A 17,911-nucleotide genomic window follows, 5' to 3' on the forward strand; every position below is an offset into this window, starting at 1 on the left:
TATTGCTTCTCTATGAAAGTTTTTAGAAGACATTTTCCTGGGATTTCTGCTTCTTACGTTGCCTAAAGAAATACAGACTTTTCTGAGCTTTCTTTACCAGAGTGGACATGTGTGATGTCCATGACAGGTTCTCTGTGCTGCTGATTCTTCGGAACCTAAAACTGTTTACCTGCTACACCTCAGCTCCACTGATGTAGACAGAGATGTGTGTCTTTACCTCCTTTTTTCTAAAATCAACAATGACCTCCTTGGTTTTCTTGACGTTGAGCAGTAGATTGCTCTCTGTGCACCACTCTGCATCGATAGTGTTATTGAATGCAAATTTCAAAACAATGACCACTCCATGTCTGGGTGTACAGCCTGAACAGTAGGGAGCTGAGCACACAACCCTGGGGGCCTCCGATGTTGAGCACTGGAGAGAGACACTGCAGACTTTTTAGGTACACGGATGATGGCTGTATTGAAGCAGGGTGGAAAAATATCTGGTTACGGTGACATGTCAAAAATGTCAGTAGTAACATCAACTAGCTGATTGGCACATGTTTTAAGTACACAGCCAGCAATATGTTAAACTCATCTTGCAATATGAGTCCCCCCATCACACACATGATGAGGGTACTCCTGTTTTGGTAGGCTGTGATGGTCTGGATCACCCGCCACATGCCTTTGGTATTAGTGTAGAGATCTCTTTCTAGTCTCTCCTGATATCTCTGGTTTGCCTCCTTGATGCCAGCTTTCAGCCTCACTCTGGCGGTGTTGTACATTTCATTGTCACCTGACCAAAAGGCAGCTGTTTTGGCTCTGAACAGAGCCCTCCCATCTATTCATCCAGGCCCTCTGGTTGAGGGATGATTTTATTCTCTGTGATCAACACAGAAACACATTTGCTGATGTATGACTTGATGATATAAGATGTCACTGTTGTCAAGTTGCAGTCAATTAAGGAGCATCACAAAGATCATGTCTTTTCTCTCTCAGCCTGATCCTGAGATGGTCATCCATGCCTTTATTTCTTCTCAGTGAGATTATTATAACTCATTTTATTCACGCTTGAGCCAAAAAGCTATCTCACGCCTTCAGCTGGTACTAAAAGTAGCTGCTCGACTTTGAACCAATACTAGAAGATAAGATCATATCAGCTGTTTTAGCGTCTCTTCACTGGTTCACCAGTCAGTTTTAGAATTGATTTTAAGACTTTCCTAATCACCTTTAAAGCACTTCATGATTTAGGACCCAGCTATATTGCTGTTTGCCTACGAGCCAGGGCACAACATCAGATCCTCAGCCAGGGTTCCTGAGTCCCAAATGAAGACCAAAGGTGACCAGGTTCTTGCAGTGAATGCCCCTTAGCTCTGAAACAAGGTGAGCCCAAGGATCTGAGGCTCATCTCTCAAAAAAGCCTTTTGTTAATTCTAGCACACCATCGTATTGCCAACATGTCTTTTCTGTTTTATTTTTAGTATTTCTGTGTGGTTGTTCATTTGTCCTGATATGCCTTAAGCTCTGTACAACAGGTCCTGTTGTATATTTTTTTTTTAATTTGCATCCGGAGGACTGTGAACAGCCAGTAAACATTCTTTAGAAATTTTGTGGGCTGATGATGTGGTCAACATCATAACATTAAAAACTCGACAACTGGGAAATATTGTCCATCCACTTTGACTTTGAGCAACAAGTCTTCTGTAGGCATGGATCAGAAATTTTTGTTGGCAGTGATTGTCTTAAGGTCTGTTACACTTAATGCAATTGCTGCACTTCCATTTCTGTCATAAGTTATTCAGTAATAAAAGCGAGAACATAACAAATCGGTCAGGTGGCCAGAGACTTCATATAAATGCTACTGTTGCTCTGTGTGTTCTGGATGTTTAAATAGCCAACTGTTTCCAAACACATTAGCCATATCAACTTTTAAAAGCCAGAATATGTCAAACGAGTGCAATGTTCAGATTGTTGTGAAATTCTGCCCTCAAGTGGCCACCAATTGTCAATGACAATCATCCCAGCCTCATTCTTGGAATCTTTGTTTTGAATGTTCATGTTGGTGTTTGGAAAGGGGATCAGTTCTCCCAGCAGAAATTTTGCTGCTTAGATTATTTTAGAGCTCCCTGAAAGAAAGTTGTATACATTGTATGTATATGTATATGGTTCTTGGGCTTGACACCAATGTCACATAAAACAGGTGTACTGCAAAGACACACTGCTTTTGCCAAGGAACCAGAGTTAAATACTTTATTATAGTGGCTCCAAGATTAGAAATAAGACCAATGCATATCAGCTGCACACCTTCCTCAAAGCCAGTTGTATAACCATTTTATATGAACGTTCAATTTTTTCAAACTAGACTTGGACTTATGCTTCTTGCTCTCTTCTTCTCTTCTTGCTTCCTTTTGGTGAGAGATGAAAGAAATCTACAGCATGTCCAGTTACCATTGACTTACAGATTCGGTATGCTTGGTTGTACCATCCAAACAAGTTTGAAGGCCTGTCATCAAAGAGAGAAGTAAGATGCAATGATCAGATGGTTTCAGCAGGTTCTAAAAATTGCTGAATGTGGAACCCCAAATTCTTACTTTGTAATGGTTTGTGTGTGGGGGTTTCCGTTGCTGTTTGACAATCTGACAAACAATTGTTCGAACCGTACTGACAGTGCTAGCACTTCCAGAGGCTTTGCTTATCCTTTGCATTTTCATAATGTTGATGAAGCTCTGCTGAACTTGGTCTGATTAGTTAGGATGTCCAGAAAAAAAGTGTAATGTCTCTCCTTGTCCCCTACCACGTATAAAGAACAAGATTGTGTCACCTTTGGGTTTTCTAATCCACTAACACTGGTATTTGCGAGAACTGATCCCTTACAGGATTGAAACCAGGATAACCTGGTTACATGGCAGCCAGCATAGCCACCACCAGCATACCAATCTGTTTCTAGTGAAAATACATAAATAAAACATGCAAATTTCTCATCCAGCTGCTCTTGTCAGTTCCGCAGAGCTAAGTCCCGATCAACAACCCCAACACATCCTCCGTCAGCAGTCTCCAAAGGCCCAGAGTCTTCGCTTCCCTCAGCTCTCTCCTCACTGCATCGCTCTGCATTCATTTCCATTCTGCCCTCTTTTGCTTTAAAAATCCTTACAATTGTGGCCTCTTTTGCATTTGGCCCCTATCTCCCAACACCAATCCCCCACCACCACGACCTCCTCCCCTACCCGGGATGGTAAGATGCTGCTGTCCATGTGCTTATTCAGAGAGAAATGGCCTTTTGTCTCTGCTGCTCCCCGTCACAGAAGGTCACGCAGGCTTACCCCCGCCGAATAAAGCCTCGGCCATTGTTATAATTTGCATTGATGCATAGAGAGGAGAGATAGGGGCGGCAGAGGGCGAGAGTGTACGTGTGTGTGTGTGTGTGTGTGTGTGTGTATTTGTGTGTATGAGTGGTGGAGATGGGGGGAGTTGGGGGGTGGGGATGGGGGGGGTCGGTGTACCATGAGGCCAGGCGGGAGGAGGTTATGCAGAGCGAGGGCGTCTTTGCATGGAAATGTGAGCAATGGATGGACGCCATATTTTTTCACTCCCCTCCTCAACCCTCTCACCCCACACACTAACACGCACACATACACACATCCTCAGCACCCTCCTCGCCCACCCTTGGGGCAATGAAGGCCTCCTCCTCCCAAGGTCAGTGTCAAGGACAGAGCAGGGCCAATTAGTATGCAGATCAGGGGTGTGATGTCGTTTAAGGGTATTGCTCTGATGCAATCACATTAGTTAGGCCAGGGAAGAATTCCCCGTCTGACCTCAATCATACGAGGAGCTGTGGAAGGAAGTGATGGGAGGAGGGGGAGGGAGAAAGAGATCACCTGGATCACCTGCAGCCAGCCTCTCTCTATCACCATCTCATCTCGCCTCTCTCTTTTTTTTTTTCTCGTTGGATTCACATGTGAACATCAGAGCTGACATAGTGTCACGTGTGACATACGGACAGATGAACTGACAGATAAATGGACATATGAAGTTCCCATTACATGCTGATGGTGATTTTGAAAAAAGATATAATATAATATATATAAATATAATTTTATTTTTTTTCCTTGATTCAGTTCAGTTCTTATGGGAATACAGCTAGCCTGTCTCACTTACTCAGATTACTTTTTTGTTTAACTTTTGCAACTCAAGTAATCAGTTATTTAGCTACATTTTCAAAAAAGGAATCTGTTAGACCAACTGTTTAAATGTTACCATGTTTCTCTGTTCCTTCTGTTGCAACAAAAACAAAAACAGAAAATTCCACATGTATTCATACTGCTTCTGTATGTTTTTTACTTCTTGGACATAGCTGCCCACTAGTGGAAAGTATTGCCAATTATATGCCAATGCTTAAGTCGATGTGTGAAAAAAGCAGACCATCCAACCCGAGCATACGAAGAGCAATGGTGAGTAAGGGCTTTAAAATTTGTAATAACAACCCAGTGCTCCATTGTAGACGGTATCCAGCATGCGTGGGCATTGTGAAGATGCACGTATGCATGAGATGAGAAGTTGAACATTAATGTCATGTCCGTGGAAGTATGGAGTGGGAGTCAGGAAGCAACTAGCCTAGCTTAGCATAAATAATAGACACACGGGATATAGCTAGCTTGGCTCTGTCCAAAATTTAAAAAATTAATCTACCAGACACATGCGCTGCAATGCAGAGGCTGTGTACACACCAGGAAAGTCATTAGCAGTAGCCAATGCTCTCTCCACGGGCCCAGTGCAAAATTTGGGGGGATGAGATGTCCAATGACAACATGGTTGCACATTTAGACTCAGTCCTGAGCCACGTCCCATCTACACCAGAGAGGATGCAAAAGATCAGAGACCACAGAGCGACAGACTCCCAGCTCCAGGTAGTGAGGGAGTTCACCCAGTGAGATTGGCCAGCTGATGAAAGGAAAATACCTGCGACAGTCATGGACTTCTTCAAGGTGAAGTGCCAGAAGTGCTAGTAAGAAATAATGGACCTCAGGTAGTTTTCTAAAGGACAAAGGGACTTTAGACAATATAGAGTGGAATATGATTTTCTTCAAAAAATATCTAGTCTGCATTATACCTCGTGTAATGGACAGACTGAGAGAACTGCACAGGTAGCAAAAAGGATTCAAAGGCAAGGTCCCCTCCTGGCTCTGATGGTACATAAACTTTACCCACCTGAGAACTTGCCAGACTAGGAAGAAATCGGGCAAGTAGAGGCAGCTGCCAAGCAGAGACAAGCATTTGCTGAACTAGATCTTATGTCTTGGACAGGGTTGAAGGGGAACAGTACGGACAAAACAAACATCATCTGTTGATTGCATCCACAGCAATGACACACACACCTATGTCTAAGCAGCAGGTTACTGCAGAGGTGTTTCTGTGACTGAAACGAACAACAATCACACAAACACAGACTGGGGCAGCAGATACTTCAAGGTACGAGATGTTGGAAAAGACCAAGAGCGGTGGGTGTTTCTCTGTGTTGACAGCATGAGCAGTTCAGTACATTAAATGCTGCTTTAAGAGTTCCGAACTTTCCAAGTGCCTTTTTTTTTAGTTTGATGTCAAACAGATATTACACTTCCCAACCTCATCAACTATGTTTCAGAGCACAGTTATAACTGAAAGAACAGATAGCCAAACTGTGGTTGTAATAAGTTTTCCTTTAATGTAGAGACATGAGATTGGAATCGATCTACTCATGCAACACAAATAGGTATATGCCCCACAATATTGGACTATTTTCAAAGTCCAGAGCATATTTTCCAAAGTGCTTAACCAATACAGCAATTGATGTTTTGTGTTGCATATCTTCTGTCCCATCCACGTGTGTTTGTTGTTGACTGGACAGGATATTGGTCAGAAAATCTTCCTCTACAACAGCCTATTTCAGCCTCAGAGGGAAGAATGTAATTTGGCCCCTCCACCAACACCCCTCACTCTTGGTTTTTTGAGAAATCTATGTCTGGGTTGTAAATTTCTTTCAATTCTTCCTCTTTCACTCCCTCTATCTTTCTCCCGCTTGTCTGAATTAATGAGATGGGGTTTGATCAGGGCAGCCAAGTGTTCAGTGGGAAATCTCACAGCCCGCCTTGTGTCCCGTAATAGAATTTGCATCTAATGCATACATAAATCAAACATCTTTCTGGACATTTTCATATGCATAATGTCATTTCGTCCGGTTTCTTTCCAAGTGGGGAGCTCGGCTGAGGGTGGGGTGGGGGAGGGGAGGAGCAGGGGGGTTTATAGTATGTAGGTGGCAGTGGGGGGATTGTAGTTGGTGCAGAGAGGTTATTTTGTTTCTGCTTTGTTTTTGCTCTCTCTTTCTATTTCTCTTTCTCTCAGTCTCTCACTTTTTTTTGACTTTCTCTTAATGCTTTCAATTTATTTTGCTGACTGCGTAGCCCAAGTGTGAAGCCATGCAACGGAGATCTTTGGGGTTTTGGTTGTCAGATACTTTTATTGAGATAAAAAAGGAGAGAATACATGTGGATATGTGTGTATGCGCACACACCTCCATCTGTGTTTGTAAGTATGTGTGTCTGAGGCATGTTGATGGGTGTTCAGAAGCAGTCGTGGAGGCTGCTTCATCACATCTCTACCTTATTCTTGGGGGCTTTGTTATGTAAATGCAGGAGAAAAAAATAGCAGATTCAAAGTGCTTTCTCTTCACAAGGAGGTAGGAGATAAAAAAAAAAGCAAGTGACAAGGTGTCTTGATTGTCCTTAGTGCTTTGCTACTCCCGCACTAACAAGGCTTGATATTGTAGAAATTCCATTTGCAACCGTCTCAATTTGCAATTTGCGTGCCTTGGACAGTGCTTATGTGCACAATTAACTCTTCCTGCTTCCACCAGCGAGGAGAGAAAACACATTTGAATGTGGGACAATTAAATATACCAGACCAAATGTGTCTGTATTGTGCTGTGTACAGTCAAGTGTTGAATCTGTATGATAATGATAATTGACAGTGATATTTGAACACCCCCCTCCACGCCCACCATCCACCACACACCGACAAACAAGACGGTGTTTGGATGCATATTTGTATCTCTGAGCAGCAGTGCCTCACACCTCTGCATTCAAGATTTATATGAGACAGCATATCAGCCGATATTACATTTACTTTGCTAATACACTCAGTACATCCACTCCCTGCTGATCCCAGGTATTTGTAGCTGAAGTAATTAAAGGTCTTTTGCATAGTTGAAAAAAATAAAACTTACCTTACCTTGCCATAAGATTCCACAGTGACCAAAGACACACACATGCTGTGCACATGCACCTATACTGCATGCAAATGCATGGACACTTGCATCACAAATCCCATGACTGTAGTTTTGTATGGCTATTGAACGTTTCCATACTTCTCAATTTTTTTTTCCAAAACCAATTACAGAAATTAAAAATGCACTAGAATCAACCCAAAAGACGTCGGTTTTCCTTAGTTCCTTCGTTTTTTACCCAACAACAGCAAACTACAGCATAATGAATTTCCTAAATCAAAGTTTGATGAATAAGTTGGAAGACCGAAACACTCAAATAGAGATTAATGCACTTGGATACTACTTAAAACATTTTTAGCCCAACAATTTAGCTATAATATAAATTCCCTCGTACTCATCTCTTTGAAATCGACTCTGCTGCTAACTCTGCTGACCTCCATTTTCTTATTTGCTTGAACACCATCTCCTCAAATCATCTGTAATGTGAACAGAACTCAACAGTCAAAGAGCTGAAGTCAAGATTATGTGTCACATGGGTGAGTGTGAAGCAAGGGCATAGGTTTAGTCTCAGCATTGGTCAATTCATCCCGCACTCTCCAGCAAAAATTAATTACTTTTTTTTTTTTCACATTTATCGATGCAATAACAGCAAAAAGCTGAAATAACATTAACTCTGGCTACTTATCGCTTTTGAATTTATGTCCACATATTATTTATTACCTTGGAAGCCCTGACAGACCTTCTGCAAAGTTATTTATCAGATGTCTTATTGCCCTTATGTCTTATGTCCAGTCCCACTCCCTGAGACCCTCGGATGCATCGATCATCATACACAGAGGTGACTTTGGAATGACCTGCTTGAGGAGATCAGGGCTGCAAACTCTGTCTTGTCTATATTTTAATTAGTTTTACTTTCTTTGTGTTTCATAATGTGTTTAGTTTTTATGTTTTTTTTTTTTAATTTATTTTATTCTCTCTATGTTTTAAATGTGTTTTTATTGTAAAGCACTTGTAAATGTGTTTTGAAAGGTGCTCCATAGATCAAAATTGTTCCTATTATTATTATTATTATTATTATTATTATTATTATAAAGGTGTGTGTCCATATAGCATTTTTCTCTGGCAGAAAAGTGCTGGCACGGTGCCGTGCAGCGCTGGGTGAAGTGCTTGTGCTGCAAGAGAGAAACACGCTCTATGGACACAAGCCCAAAGGCGACTGTTTCAAAATCAGAGAATATATTTACCAATCAGAGCACTCGCATAAGAATGTGTAGCACTAACAGAGTGCTAAATATTTTCTGAATTTATGAACTGTCAAAATCAGCAGGGGGAGGTGGATAGAAACAGCTGTTTGCAGCTTGCAGCTTTCTCACTCTGTCTTTCTCCCTCTCTCAACGCTGTCCACAGTTCTGAACCAACGCCGGCACTGAGTGTTTTACAGACATGGTCCGTCAATGGCACATCAAATAGTTTCAAAGATCTCCCTCAAATATGGGTAGAGACAATTCTGGCCCCCAAAAATATTGATTGGGAATTGGGACATGTCCCTACCATTCATATGCAAACCTTCACCTGTGGTACAAAGCAGCAAGGGAAAGACCCAAATGTAGGTAGTCCAAGCGGACAGGAACAGTTCAAAGATTTATAGATGAAGTGGAAATTTATAAGCTTACAGGCAGACAGGGAGGCAGGCTGGGCAAGATGGCAGTCCAAACAAACAAATCCACCAGCACGTGAGCCTGTCAGGAATAGGCAACAGGTCAAAATCCAGGAACAGGTAACAAGGAAAAACTAGAGCAGGTCAGGTGGAGGTTAAGGGTAGGGTTCAGGTTCAGATGGCTGGAGCATCGTTGACAATCTGGTAAAGTGTGGGTGGAAATGGGAAGGTAAGTATGAAGGATGGAGATCAGCAGGGCTAAGATGAGCAGACGGCCTGGGGGCTCAACAGAGCAGGATACACAGCCTGGAGGTGGTGGGACCACTGTAGAGGATGGCCCTGAGGTCAATGGTGAAGATGGGATTTCTCTGGAGGATGGCCCAGAAGTTGGCGGTGTAAACAGGACTACTCTGGAGTAGTAGGGGCTACTCTGTTTACAAGACTACTCCAGAGTAGTCAGAAGTCAGTCAGTATCAGTAGTCAGTAACTTAATGCAGGGCAGGAAACTCGTGAAAGGAGTGCAGGGGTATCTTTGATGGTGGTGAGTGGCTCAAGCGAAGATCAATATTCCTTTATTTGTCCCTCGAGGGGAAATTCCAGGGCGAAGGGCAAGCAGATGCCTGCAGGAGCAGAGACAGTCAACTGAAGCTCTGGAGGAGCTGGCTGGGCATCGGCGGAGACAGCCAACAAGGATCTGGCTGATCAACAGTGGTCATATTCATTATCAATCATTTTTAACTTTAGCGTGTGTGTACTTCACAGTTTGTGCTGCTTAAAACTGCCGTAGGTAAGATGGAGAAGAGAGCAGACTTAGCCTGAAAATATGAACCAGCACAAGTTCCATGTCACTCCCCCTCCCTCTCCGCTGCACTCATGTCTTGCCTCCAAGCCCCTCCTCCCTGTGGCGTCTGCGCGGCAGAAGTGTTAGCCTTGGCATCGGAAACAAGCTAACTCTGCCCAGCTGCTACATCGCAGTCGCTAACATACCGTACGTGCTGCAGAGTGTTACTGTAACAATCACCATATTAGCTTTCTGCTTATTTGTTGTCTTAGCCGTATATGCTGTTGTTGGCAGCGGCGGGCAGTTTCTCCTTTGCGGGTGGCTGTTGCTCCACCATAGCTTTCACTAGCCTCCCGACGCCGCTAACAGAGCTGTTTGACTGAGCGGCAGCCGGCAGCATGAGCGGAGGGAGGGGGCGGTTTGCAGCGTGTGTGAGTAGTGATTGACAGATGTCAAACACTCCCTCCTCTGGCTCTGATTGGTTGTTTTGTGTCGGGTGCTGTGGATTCTTGCAAATCGCAGTAGGAGCAGTAGGTGGGACCAATGGAGCCATTTTTTTTTTCACAGATTACATGTTTCATGTACTGCTGTCTGGGCATAGGGACAGTTTTAGCAAATATGAGAAAAAATTACTTTTATACAAGTTACCTACTGCAGCTTCAAAGCACATCTGTGTCTTTATCTACATTTGTTACCATTTTGTGCATTTGCGCTTCCTCTTTATTTGTCTTCTTGTCATATTTGACACTTTAACGCAGACATCCGGTCTAGCTGGCCTCCCAAAGCCTACGCTGGTATGTATGAAGTTATTGCTCTGAGACATGTTAAAGATAACCAGTGCAGCAGCAGGCAGTCAGCTGTGGTTGTGTGCAGTTGCTGTGGCGCATGCTTCAGGATCTTCCTGCTGACCTCGGCCTTCTTCGTGCTATCTAATTTAATGTGACGAGGATGTGTCCACTCCCATAAATAATGAAAAGAGCTGGCAGCGCCATCTCTGTGTTTACATGGATATTAGGTGTCGACTCACTTTGTTTTGATATTAATTAAAATGTAACGTGTTTTCATTTATTTTCCTCATCTGAGAGGCTGTCACATAAATAGTAAATAGGAAGTCATGAGCTGAGAGAAGCGGTCTCACTATGTGGTGTGTGTGGTGTGAAAGAGGAAATGTTTCCATCTATAAACTAATCAATTTTGATACATTCATCACATTTTTAGTGGTTATTCCCAACCACCATGCATTGGTGGCATGTATGCATTTGTGTACATACAGACATTATATCTATTTATGGCTCCATATGTGTTTTCATGTGTCTATATACACTCAGTCGCCACTTTGAACAATGCATGAATGCCTGATGTGATGTAATGAGAAACAACATTCAATATTTAGCTTTTGACAGGTGACAGTAGAACTATTTATTCAGCCATATGACCGTTCTTAAAGTTAAGTCATCTTTTAGGTGTCTTGTTTTGTCTCACCAAAAAGGGCAAAGCCCAATGCAAATGTTGGTGGCGCTAAAGGGACATCATCTGGGGACTTTGAATGTCTGGCTGGCTGCCAGACAAACATCGACATCACAGTTATGTCTTCCTTTGTATTGATTGAAAGCTGTTTCATGTTATGCTAATTTTTCAAAAAGCAAACAACAAGATCTGGTAATATGGTAATAACCACAAAACTTAACACAAAATTACAGTTTTTTATATTCACCACAGGATATGACATACTGGAGCCATGGCCTGAATACATTTCAAACTACAATAATAATAATGAGAAGTCTGCCAGGATAGTGACAGGTTGCAAAAAATGTCTTCATCCTCCAAAATGCTGACGACATCACCTTAGTGACAGATAAACAAATATGAACACATGTACAATATGTGTATTTTTATGCATGTATACATTGTTTTACAAGCAAACAAAATACTCAAAGTCTATGACTAGATTTATTTGGTAGCTTTCAGCCAGATCTCATGGCCTTGATCCTCAGATAGAGTTTGCTCAGTTGCCACAGATCTCTGTTTTATATATATAAATATTAATCTTTTTTCTTGCCTCTGCACTGTTTAATACTGTTTTTTTCTTGCTTTCTTTATCTTGTTTTTACTGCTTTTTTTACTCAATGACTTTGTAATAAGTGTTTTGAAGAGCTCTGTTAATATAAAGTTAACTATACTATATGTATTACTAGAAAAAGTACACTCTTGCAGGGATTCCCGGTGCCTTGCTTTATTTTCTTTTTGGTTTTGTTTTTTGTTGTTTTTTACGGTGTACCACACATGCCCAAAGCGTGTGTAAAAGTGCATTACTTGAGCTTGATGGAACCTATCAGGCACTACCCAGGCATTTGCACATTGCCTAAACAGTTAGACAGAATCCCCTTCAAAATACAGCCCAAAAGCTGGGACTTTGCAGTGTGCTAATTGGTGCTTTTGGAGGCACTTTTTCTCCAACATTGGGCAGTTCTCATTAGAGAAATTTTGTTATCCATGCAGCTAGGATCATTTATACCCTCCATTTGACCAGTGTATTTCCTTAACTCATTGACCATAAATTTTACATGGTAGGTATTAAATCAACTATTTACCACTAGACTGCACATCACCATGCATGCATGACACCATGGGAAGGAAACGAATGAGCTCACACAAACAAAAGCCAAAATGTTGTTCACTGTTCAATTGTGAAATCAAACATAGAAGTGAGTAGCCAGTAACTGACTGTGCAGACACCCTCTTTCAGTTCCAAAGACAGATTTGACCATATTTAGAAACCACCAGCAGTTGGACAAGTCTTCACCAAGTGTACCATATCTATCCATTTGTCAATAGCAGCTACCTCCACAACTGCCATCAGGCTCTAACAGCACCCAGCAGCTCCGCCATGTACAAGTCTTTTCCTTGTCTCCTGCCAGAGCCATATGTGAGCCTGACAACTTCACTGGTGGAGCTTGGCTTCCAACTACTTCTATCAAGATGTTTTCCTCTATGCCTTAGTTGTGCGGACGCAGTGAGATGGAACCCGAGGCAGAGCAGCTGTAAAGGCAGGTGTTGGCCAGCATGGAGGATGCTGCCTCTTTGACTGGACATGCCGTGATTTTCCTCAGTCAGCTGCTGGAGAACATCTGGGCCGTGCTGGTTGATGCTCTGCAATGGCTTGAGTAGTCTGTGCAGGACCACTATGACATGTTGGACGGCTGCGTGATGACAAAGAGGCATCTGTGTGATTGGGAGAACAACAAGCCCCATTAATGCTCCTATAAGAGTTCGACTGACATGGGTTTTTGAAGGTTTCTCGCGCCAGCTGCTGATACCCTGGCTGATACCATGGTTTAAAGCAATGTTGTATTTTGTGTGTGTTCTATGACTTCCTGACACTTCCTGATACAGGCCTAAAACTTTTGTGTGTAACCTAACACTTATGCACTACTGCATTTCTTTTAAATGTTTGTATTTTACTTAATGTTATGCATGCTACGTATTCTATTTTCACCAATACTTTTATTATCATTATCAAGTGGCTTTTATTCTTCATCTTATTTTTCATTACATCCTTTGAGCTGCAATTCCTGAATGAAAAGTATACAAATGCATACATTGACTTTCAAATGTGATTAGAACGAAAAGAGGACGGCTTTTTTTATGTTTTGTCTAGTTTTTAAGATCAGTATCCCAGTGAAAGTCAGCTGAAACACATTGATTGCAAACAGTTTTATTCTTCAAAAGCCCATGAAGCAAAGTGTTAACATATCACACATTTAAAGCACATAGCCAAAGTTGGATGGACAACATTATAGCTATAAGTGATAACTCAACATTTCATTCAAAAAGCATGCATTTACTTATACTGCTATAACAGCCTTCACTCTTCTTGAAAAGAGTTAGGAACACTCTCATGCGTGAGTGCATTTGGGGCAGGGAATGTAAAAGCAGAGCGATGGCGTGGGCTGGTTAACCAGGAAGTGAGTGAGGATTTTGTATTTTTGGTTTCAGTCTTTTCAGCAGATGTCGAACCTGGCTGCAGGGATTTGTTCTTATTCAGACACAAGACCATTAGTGATGTCCAACACTGATGTTGGCCGATAGGGTCTGGCTCGGAGTCAGCGTTCCAGTTTGGCCTAGAGGTGTTGAATGGGGTTCAGGTCAGTGCTCTGTGTTTCTCCACACCCAACTGGGAAAAAGCATTTCTTTCTACTCTACCTTATATTATTGATAGTTTGCTTTACTTTGAATTACTGTTATTAAATCTATCACATTAATATTGCCATGAACTATGGGTAATTCACCAGAGTGGTCTTTCTGGAAGTCCGCAGAGAGTCGGCAGAACATGTGCTTAACTTGCTGGATTGTGGATTTGGACAGCCCCTCCAGTCTTCATGTAAAATCTGCAAGGCTGTGACTACACGGAAGTCTGCCACACTTGTATTTGGATTCAGCCAAAGACTGTAAACTTACATGACGTAGCCCTTCTCTTATTCCTGATGATGATGAATATACAGAAAACAACACTGCCTTTTACATCTCCTGCTGAATTCCCTAACATCAGGCAGTGATCAGGCAGGTTTCGAGTTTTCACAGAATCCTCTTGGTCAAAGTGACCAAAGCTTCCTTTGCTTTAGACAAACAACCTACTGAAGAAATAAGACAAAGCTTCAGTTTTAAATTCTTGTCCCCATGACAAAGCATGGATCAGAATGTGCAGGTAGATTTACTGGGGGCAGCCAGTCGTGCAGTCATCCCCCCAGTCATGTAATGAAGCGAATATACAAGCCGAGTGGTCAGAGAGGCCTGGGCTAGTTAATGACAACCAATATCACCGAGCCCAGTGACGAGGAAGGCTTGAAATATTTGCTCAGGAGACTTGCCGGGGGTTTCAATCTCACCACAAATCCATTTATATGTTTGCCTGCTGATTTATGGCCTTATTTTAACTGTCTTCTACATGCAAATGCGCGGCGACCGCTAAAGAAATATACATAATGTGATTCTCAGGGTCATCCCTCCAGCCTGTCAAGTTGAGGAGGTAGGTGGTATGTGTGGAAGCAGGGTGCGGGGGCGGGGGGGTCGAAAAGATTCAGGGAATTATACTTTCGGTGGGGGGTGGGGGTAAGCTGGCCGTCCAGTTCCCTGGCCTCATATGAATAAAGCCCCCATTAGGCCTTGGGCAGATATTCATCATCCCCTTCCTCACCACTATCATTATCCCCACATATAGATTCCCACAAGCCATGAGGTGTGTCATCCAGTGGTGCAGATGGTAAAGCACCAGCGGGACTGTAATTTAATTACATTTGAAAATGTGCAATGGTTTCTATAAATGTATACTTATCCCAAGCTTAGCACGGCTAATAAGTAACTATTTGATTATCTCTATTTCTGTTCGGTGTAATTAGAACTCTATCATGTCTAATTTAGAATTAAATTGATTACATCTTAAATGTGTGATCCAGCCATTTCTCCTTGTCCAGCTGCACATTGGAGGTCTTCACTTCAGTCTTACAAAGGATATACTGATTTCAAAATGATTCCCGGGCGGGCAATTATGATCATATATCCTGACACGTGAAGAGCAACTTTATTAAAGATATCTGTCATGGCGGCTCCTCCACCAGTCTCCCTGCGTGGACATGACAAAGTAGATTCATCAATTAAGGCCCAGCAACTGCATTAGGCGGGGTATTAGACTGCCTTTACATTTTCTTTCACATTATTTCACACATTTTTCACATGGCGGTGTATGTTAATAATCATGCTCAGGCAGGGCTACCATGCCCTGGTGAAAAGTGCAGAAACTCTCTCTGGCTTCAACACATCGCATCTCTCTGCAGATGGAGGAGTGGACAGCTGCTGTTTAGCACATGTCATTTAGACATTTGTTACCTGGATACAGAATAAAACTTGATTAAAAACATGTCTTTTTCATAGATGTGTAAATCTGAAATGTTGGATTTACCTAGTAGAGACTTACTTTTCTGAAAATCAAACTGTTATATCTGAAATCTGAAGGCATTGAGGGGAAAGCATTTCTCACACACTTTCTTACTTTCTGCTGAACCTGGTGCAGTATCTCTGCAAATCAGTAAGTTGTGGTTGTCATATTGGTTTTCAGTACAGATACAAAAAGTAGAAAAAGAAAAAAATCTAAGTCTGTCTGATGCATGTGAAACCAGCTTTCTTTAATAAGGAGTAAAAATGACTCCCAAGCACTACACTTAAGCACAATTCTGAGGTGCTTCACTCAAGTATTTCATTTTTATGCTTTTTCTACTCCACTACATACAAGGGAAATATTGTACTTTTTACTGCACTACATTTATTTGATAGGTGTATTTAGTTGTTACTTTGCAGAAAAAGATTTTACTTAAACAAAATCTACAATCAGTTTATAAAACACGACATTGCAGGGGCTTGCATTTGACCAATAAATGTGGAGTTGAACTAAAATTACTGAAAGGTTGCTGAAAAGACAAACAAGTGATGAGGAGGTAAAGCAAATATATCAGCCATTACCAAAGTCAAGAAAAGTCCGCCTCGCTGTGTGGTCACTGTCAGTGCAGCAGGAGACATTTTGTTGCTAACTTCTCACCATTGTTAAAAGCTAGTAGAAATCAAATACTTTTTTTTTTTTTTCTACTTTCAAAAGGCATGAGAGAACCAATGCATTTGACTAATCAGCAACAACACTGATCTGAAAGTTGTTATTCATTGGGCCACTCATTGACATGACCAATATATGAGGTGTTTGCTAAGGATTGCTTCTTCATACATCATCTGTGCAAACACAGAGCAACATATCATATCATACATATGACCATGAGTCGTGTTTGTGGCCCACATCAGTTGAACATTCACCCTAAGTTTTAGCTTTGAGCTCAGTTTTCGGTCTACACCAGGAAAGCTGCTCAATGCTCCACAAAGTTCACCAGCTAGTCACCGACAGTGTCCGTGTGCTGTTTGGTACTGAGCAGGTAGTCAACAAGAGGTTTATCTGAACAGTTTTATTTTCATTCAAACAGCCGCCTGTTGCTGCTTGAAACGATGTTGACAAGACCAGAGAGACTGATCCAAAAGCTGAACCAAACCCAAAACGATGAGCTGATAGCATCGTGGGAGCTCTTCAGAGCTGAGCGGAACTGGAGAATTGATAATTATTCTCGTGGTAATCTGCACTACGAGTGGCCCTGTTCACATTACACATAGTCATTTGATGCATTGTTCATGTTAAATTATTGATGAACGCAGCTTTATGTAAAAATTTGAACTCAGGCCTTTTACTTGTAATGGAGTAATTTTACATTATGTATTATTACTTTCACTCTAACATTTTTACCACTGTCATGCCCTTACACTATGAAGTAATGCTAGTTACAAAAGATAATTATCAATACAATTTAATACAGTTAAACATGATGTTTTATTGGTCAGAAAGTCTAGATGGTTTACATCTCAGTATAATCTTCAGTATTTTAAGATTATTTTCCTTCTTTTCATAATACAAATGGAATTCTCTGTTGCTTTAACTGGCCAAGCCAAGTCATCCAGATACGGCTCATTTAAATGAAGAATCTCAAAGCAAATCTCTGTTTTTAGCCCATTCCTTTTTCCCTTTGAGAAATTAACCATTCTACTCACTGCATAAATTTTCAGGTTTTGCCTGTGCGACACTTGGGGGTGTTGAATTTTTTATAGCAAAAACGGTCTAATAATTGTTGAACAGATGTAAGTGTTGGAGAGTGGGCTCTGTCGGAGCTCATAAAATGGAATTAGCATGTTAACCCTGGCGATGCCTGGGAATGAGAGGGGAGGGGCGACAGCGGCGTAAAGGAGAAGAGGAGAGAGATGTACTGACTGAAATGGACGCCTTGGTTGGGATTAATAAGAAGGATTGGTGCACTGGGCAGCCTAGGAGCCAAGCAGTCATGGGACCCAGGAATTGGAAAGGGATCTAAGTGATATCCCATAAGCGCTGAACATACATGTGCTCTGTATGTATGATAATATTCATCCTTTTTCCATGCATGTAATGATCTCAGCCTTCCCTGTCACCCAGGAGTCTCATGGCTAAAGTTTGGAGAATAGAATCCTTTAGAAGAAGTGTGAGACACTACCATTGTGAGGGAATCTGGAGAAAAGAAGCAGTAGTCATGGTGCATTGTGTCTCCACTCACATGCAGATTTATACACCTAATTCAGAATCATCAGAGTATTCACAGTACTGGATTTGCTTTGTCCCCGA

The sequence above is a fragment of the Chaetodon auriga genome, chromosome 14 (assembly GCF_051107435.1).
Source record: "Chaetodon auriga isolate fChaAug3 chromosome 14, fChaAug3.hap1, whole genome shotgun sequence".
In the NCBI taxonomy this organism is placed as follows: Eukaryota; Metazoa; Chordata; class Actinopteri; order Chaetodontiformes; family Chaetodontidae; genus Chaetodon; species Chaetodon auriga.